Source organism: Tenrec ecaudatus (genome assembly GCF_050624435.1).
Source record: "Tenrec ecaudatus isolate mTenEca1 chromosome 1 unlocalized genomic scaffold, mTenEca1.hap1 SUPER_1_unloc_13, whole genome shotgun sequence".
NCBI classification, from domain to species: Eukaryota; Metazoa; Chordata; class Mammalia; order Afrosoricida; family Tenrecidae; genus Tenrec; species Tenrec ecaudatus.
Genome location: NW_027457553.1, coordinates 3,786,610 through 3,792,609, shown reverse-complemented (window position 1 = coordinate 3,792,609; position 6,000 = coordinate 3,786,610). Strand labels below are relative to the sequence as shown.

General features: G+C 53.2%; 1 pseudogene; it reads right to left on the bottom strand.

The window, feature by feature from the left end:
• Window positions 1–2,491: 2,491 nt before the first annotated feature.
• LOC142435745 (large ribosomal subunit protein uL3 pseudogene) lies at window positions 2,492–3,569 on the bottom strand (annotated as a pseudogene).
• Between the last annotated feature and the right edge of the window lie 2,431 nt (window positions 3,570–6,000).

Sequence of the window (6,000 nt, the reverse complement as noted above, 5' to 3'; positions counted from 1 at the left end):
TTCCCAACCGAGAAACCTAACAGACCCAGACTTACAATAAACCCATATTTTTATTTATAAGGCAAGAGGTGACCAGGTCTAGACAATAATGGTGAAGAGGGCCCTGGGTTTGAGAAAGATTCTGAAGTAGAATCCATAACCCTTAGAAATGTATTGGCCTTAGGGGAGGGGCAAAGAGGGCTGGATTGAGAAAGTCTCTGGCATCCAGTTCTGACTTGACTTCTGGATCCTGAATCCTTCAGGGCCATGACCTTGCCCTCCACCCAGACCTTCCAATAGCCATCTTCTCAGAGCCTTGTTAAGTTCTCATAATACATTACACCTGCCATCCTGTGAGCAGCTACCAAACCCAGGCACTTTTTTCAAAGACAAGCTCGCTCTCTCTATCCCTAAGAGCAGGTAGTTTGGGGATGATGCATATGAGATACCACAGAAGACAAATCTGTTATCTTCCATGGTGCACAAAACATGCTGTCACAACCAGGACTCGTGACAATCCCTCAGTTTCCTAAATTGCTTCACTGCTACTTTTTAATTAAGCCTCATTAGATTGTCATATATTGATAAGAGGGAGGACCCTGAGCTAGATGCATAAATTAAAGCTTTCCTCATCCTATGCTTTTATATGAATGTGTTAATTATTTTTGTCATTAGGGATGGAGGGATGGAGCAATACCAAACAGAGTTTGACAAAGTTTTGGTGTTTGCTGCGGGAAACGTGGTGCGTGTCAGATACAATCCGTCACCCAGTGAGTCTGCAATTAACACCAAGGGACAAAGGTAGGATTCCCTGTAATAAATAGTCTTCCTCCCAGATGCTAATAGGGACCCAGCAGGACCCAATGTTGTGTTGTCGCAGTTGTACACGGGCCCTTAGAGGAGACAGAGCTGGTGTTTGAAACGAGTCTTGTTTGCCCCCAGTTGGAGCTCATCCACCCAGGACGGTCCTATCCACTGCCAAGGACTCGCAGCTCCCCCTCCACAGGATGCAGCCAGCTCTCCAGCTCCCAGATGCTCCCCCGTATGCAGGGCCTGGGGCAGGACGTGGCGTGAGCAGTGGGCACTGGGCAACCTGGGGTCCCATCCAACCTGGCCCAGGGCGTGCACAGTCCCACCTTGCAGGCCTCCTGGAGTGTGGTCTCTTTCCTCCTACAGTTGGCCCTCAGCTCGCCCCAGAGCTGCTGCAGTTCCTGTAGCCTTGCCTGGAAGGTCTCTGAGGCCCAGTGGCGCCCCTGCAAGCCCCTCTGTCCCTCCTGCAGCCACAGTGGGCACACAGACCTCCTCCAGGCACATGCCTTGTGGCTGTTGGTTCTGGGCACTAGCTTGTAAGCTTCGTTCCCCCCTCTATGTAATGGGCACAACAATGGATTTTTTTGTTTCAAGGAGAGAAACCATATACAGTCCTGAGTGGGGCCCATCTTTTGTAGATGGGAATAGAGACACTTAAAAAAGAAGGAAAAAAAAGGATTGACCTCCAGTCCCTTCACCAGCAGGGACAAATGCTCTGATCTCACTGTGTCCCCTAAAAACATTATGTCAAAACGTTTTCTTTTAAATTATGGACATCACTGCATTATAGTTACGACAGCCAAAGGTGGAAGCCGCCTTTGAGTCCGTGGAGAGATGGATGGACCAAGTCAGTGAGTTCGAGTTCTAGAACGGAGTGGTGTCCTTTCATTAAAATAGGGGGATAAATGTCAGCTCACAAATGAACCTTGAAAAGACATGCTGGGAATGAAATAAATAAAACTCCCAACTCACTGCCATCCAGTCAACTCTGACTCATGGTAACCCTAAAGGGCAGAGTGGAACTGCCCCAACGGTTTCCGGGGATGGTAACTCTTTTACAGACATAGAAATCTTCATCTTTCACACAAGTTGCAGCTGGTGGACTTGAACTGCCGGTCTTGCAGATCACAGTCCAATCGTAACCACTACGCCAGCAGGGCTGCTTGTTATGACATAAGCCAGACACAAAAGAACAGGTGTCGGACCGAGCCAAGTAGAGAAAGGGTGAGCACAGGCAAATGCACAGAGGCAGGCAGATCGGAGATATACGGGTTCACGGTGGCACCCTTGGGAGGATTAGTGCCCTGTGACCCCGCTACCCATTTATTTATTATTATTATTACTTTTCCTTTCCCCGCCTCTTTTTTATCTGTCTACCATGTGTATCCCTGAATTTGGTCTGGTCCCTGCCATATTACCTGGTCCTCACCCCAGGAATGTTCATACAGTAGCTTTTCCCCTATGTCCCTTTTGCTTTTTTTTAAAGCTTACCTCCGTGGACTCAATGTGTACTTGTTCTTTTGTGCTTGGTTTACTTCGCTTAGCATGCTTTCCTCCAGTTCTTCCCATGCAATGATGTGCTTCAAACTTTCATCACTACTTTTTAGCGATGCGTAGTACTCCATTGTATGTATGTACCACCGTTTTTTTCCCCCCACTGAAAAAGAAGTCTTTATTCTGATCCCACCAGCTGTACCATCTGTTATGCGCCTTCCTCCTTGGCAATCCGGTCTTTCTTGAGTGGTCCCATGAAAGCTTTTTTCTCTTCCACGGTCTGGAAACGGCCATGGCCCAACTTGGAAGTGGTGTCGATGAACTCGAGGTCGATCTTCTCCAGGGCACGGCGCTTGGTCTGCACAAGCAGGGAGTTGTGCAGAGTCAGCACCCGCTTCTTGGTGCCCACCATGCCGCCCTTCAGCATGACAAAGTCATTGATCACTTCCCCGTAGTGGACAAAGTCACCCAGGGGGTTGTTGCTCTAGACAGAGAGATCGTAGTCCGTGGAGGCATTGTTCTTGATAAGCTTGCCGTCCTTGACGAGGTAGCCCTGGCAAATCTTATATATCTTCTTGTTAATCTCTGTGCAGTGGTGGTAGCCTTCCTGCCCAGCGTGTGCCATCGAGAAGGCCACACGGGCGGGATGCCAGACCCCATATACAAGCCACCTTGCGCAACCCTCGGTGGGTCTTTCGGGGCAGCTTCTTGGTGTGCCAACGACTGGTGACCCCTTTGTAGCCTTTGCCCTTGGTAACCCCCGTGATGTCGATCATTTCATCCTGCCCGAACACCTGGTTCACTGGCACCAGCTTCTCTCGGGCCAAGTCCAGCTTCTCAGCCGCGGAGCCCCCATTCACCGGCATCTCTGTCAGGTGCACCTTCTCGTGGCGCAGGAGGGGCCGGCGCGTCTGGGTGTGGGCGATGGCGCGGATGACCGGGCAGGGCTTCTTCATGCTGCTAAAGTTTTTCTCGAGTTGCTTCTTACCCTTGTCATCCTGCCACTTCTTGCAGTACTTGGTGAAAGCCTTCTTCTTCGACTAGTGCCAGTTCTTGTAGAACCGCGGCTTACACTCGTCGTCACTGATGTGTTCCGCAAAGACCATCTTGAAGGTCCGGAGGCCGCGAGGTGTCTCCACATAGCCCACGATGCCCACCACCACCATGGGAGGGGTCTCCATGATGGTCACGGCCTCCACCACTTCCTTCTTGTTCACCTTGGCGCCTGGCCTGTCGACCTCGCGCACAATGTGGGTCATGCCGGCCTTGTAGCCCAGGAAGGCCATCAGGTGGACCGGCTTGGAAGCCTCATCCCTGGGGAAGCTCTTCACCTTCCCGCCTTGCCGGCTGCTGCACTTCCGAGGCAGGAAGCCCAGAGACCCATGCTGGGGCACCAAGAACTTCCGGTGTGACATTATATCGTTGTTCCCCGCTGGTAGAGGTAACCCAGCTTTTTAATCCAATTGTAAGGTGATGGAAATTTGGGTTGTTTCCAATTCCTTGCAATTGTGAACTGTGCCAATGAACTTTGGAGCACAGATGTCTGACCTTGGTTTGTTTCTTGCCCAGTAAGGTTGGGGGGGTTGCTGGGTCATATGGTAACTCTATTTCCATCTGTTTTAGATATCACCAGTAGACCTCTTTCTTACACACATATGAGTCTCCCTGGATTTGTTTCACGGATGATGTGTTTGGGTCATTGTGTGGTCATGTTCTCTTTTAAGACTTGATCGATGTTTTCTTTACATTGTTTGTCCTGAAGGTCTCTTTTGTACCCTAAAACAAGGAGTCAAGGAGATGCATGGGACTTGATTGCTGAAGGGGGGCAGGAGTGAAGAAATGGACCCAAAGGGTGTCCATACCACTTCTGGGCTCTGCTCTGGAGCTGTTGCCAGCTGTCCATAAACTGTTGGCAGCTGTGGCCGAGGCTGCGGGCTGACCCCAGGCTTCTCTGGCAGAGGAGGGCTGCCTTCTGCTCCGGGATATGGGGGATGTATGGAGGCTGAGGAACAGGATCAGGTTGTGCTCAGGAGGCCCCTGGCATGGGAGTATACTGGCTCAGCTCTTCCTCTGCAGGGTCCCACAGAAGAGGTCCCCTGGCCTGGCCCCGATGCTAGACCCAGTGGCATACCTGCCCCTGAACTTGGAGGAGACCCATCTCCTGCTCCAAGGCCTCGTGTCTGTGCAGCAGCCTCTCCATGCTCTCCAGATCCTTCCCAAGGTCCAGGACTCTAGCAAGGGCACCCTGTGGAGGACGGGCACATTACAGGATTGGCTTCTGCCCTTCTGCCCAGGGTTCTCTTCGATCCTTTCTTCCTGGCTGGCCTTGGCCTTGGCCTCGGGCAGGTGACAGAGTCTGATTAGTGTCTACACAGTGACACTGCGGGTGTTGGGGACAAGGCTGCTGGATGGAAAAACAGTACCTAGCAGGGATCCCAGCTCTTCCTGTCAATTCCCTTCCTGCCTCCCTTCCATGGGGTCTCTGTCTCATAGGCCAGGTGTTTCTGATTCCGCATCAGCTTCTCTTTGTGGTCCCCAAGAGGGACAGGCTATTCCAGCTGCTGGCCCCACCCCTGGATCCAGTCGCCGTCTTGTGTGATGGTGGGGACATGAGTGCCCTGATGTTCATACTGCCTTGGTCCCAAGCGGTGACCCCGTCTACCCCTCGGGCTGTGCCAAGGAGTGAAATGCTGACCAGGCTCAGGGACAGCACAATAATTTTTCTTTCACCCAAGATGACAGGGCCCAGGCCCATCAGTCTTCAGATCTAGGAAGTGGCTGGGCAGGAGCCATGGGTGGGTTCTCATGTGGAGGGTACCCCTCACCCACCCCTGGGGCCCTGTGTACTCTGCCCATCAGGATGGCAGGTGTCCACACGGGTCTGAGAATCAAGGGCCCTGGGCTCCAGTCCTAGCTTTGCCCCTGGAAAAGCCATTAAACTCTCCACATCCCGTTCCACGGCAGGCCGCCCCTTGGCCCCTAGTGGGGCTGAAGGTCACTTGTAAAGGTAAAATGGGGTTAAGGTGGGGTGCCCTCTGACGTGGCTAGCAGCCCTAGAAAGCCGGCAATAATCAGAGAGATGTGAAGCTTGTGTCACTGACCTTCTCCCAGGGCTTCCACTCAAGCGGACCGCTCACGTATCGTGCCCAACTGGCCCTGAACCCAGGGGCCTGGCAGCACCCTGGCCTGCTCTCTCAGCTCAGCCTCCTGCACAGTGGGAGGTGGGAGGTGGGCCCAGCCCTGAGTACTGAGTGTACCCCTGCTGGGGCTGGCTCACAGCCCATAGCCCTCACTATAAGTCGCGGGGGCCTCCCCTCAGCTCTGCAGTTGAGGGTTGGCCAGGTTCCTGGGCAGAAGGAAGCAGGGGCCATGTGATATGGGCAGATCCAAATGCCCTCTGTGGTCCCCAGAGTGTGGCCTAACCCATCCCCATGCGCGTCTGGGTGCTTGGGCACCTCGGCTTGGTCACCAGCCCTGGATTGGAGCCCATGGCTCCTTGGTAATCCCTCACCCACCAGCACAGGTTCGGTGTGCATACACACCTCACCCGTGTGCCCCCAACAGTCTGGATTCCCCGGCCTTATCAGGGTCACGCCCATGACCGTCCCGGCCATCACCTCCCTGTCCTGTGTGCTCAGTACCTCTTGAAGGTGCCATTCTTCTGGATCAGCCGCTCCACCTCTTCCACAGAGCCCTCCAGGGCACTGGCTTCCTGGA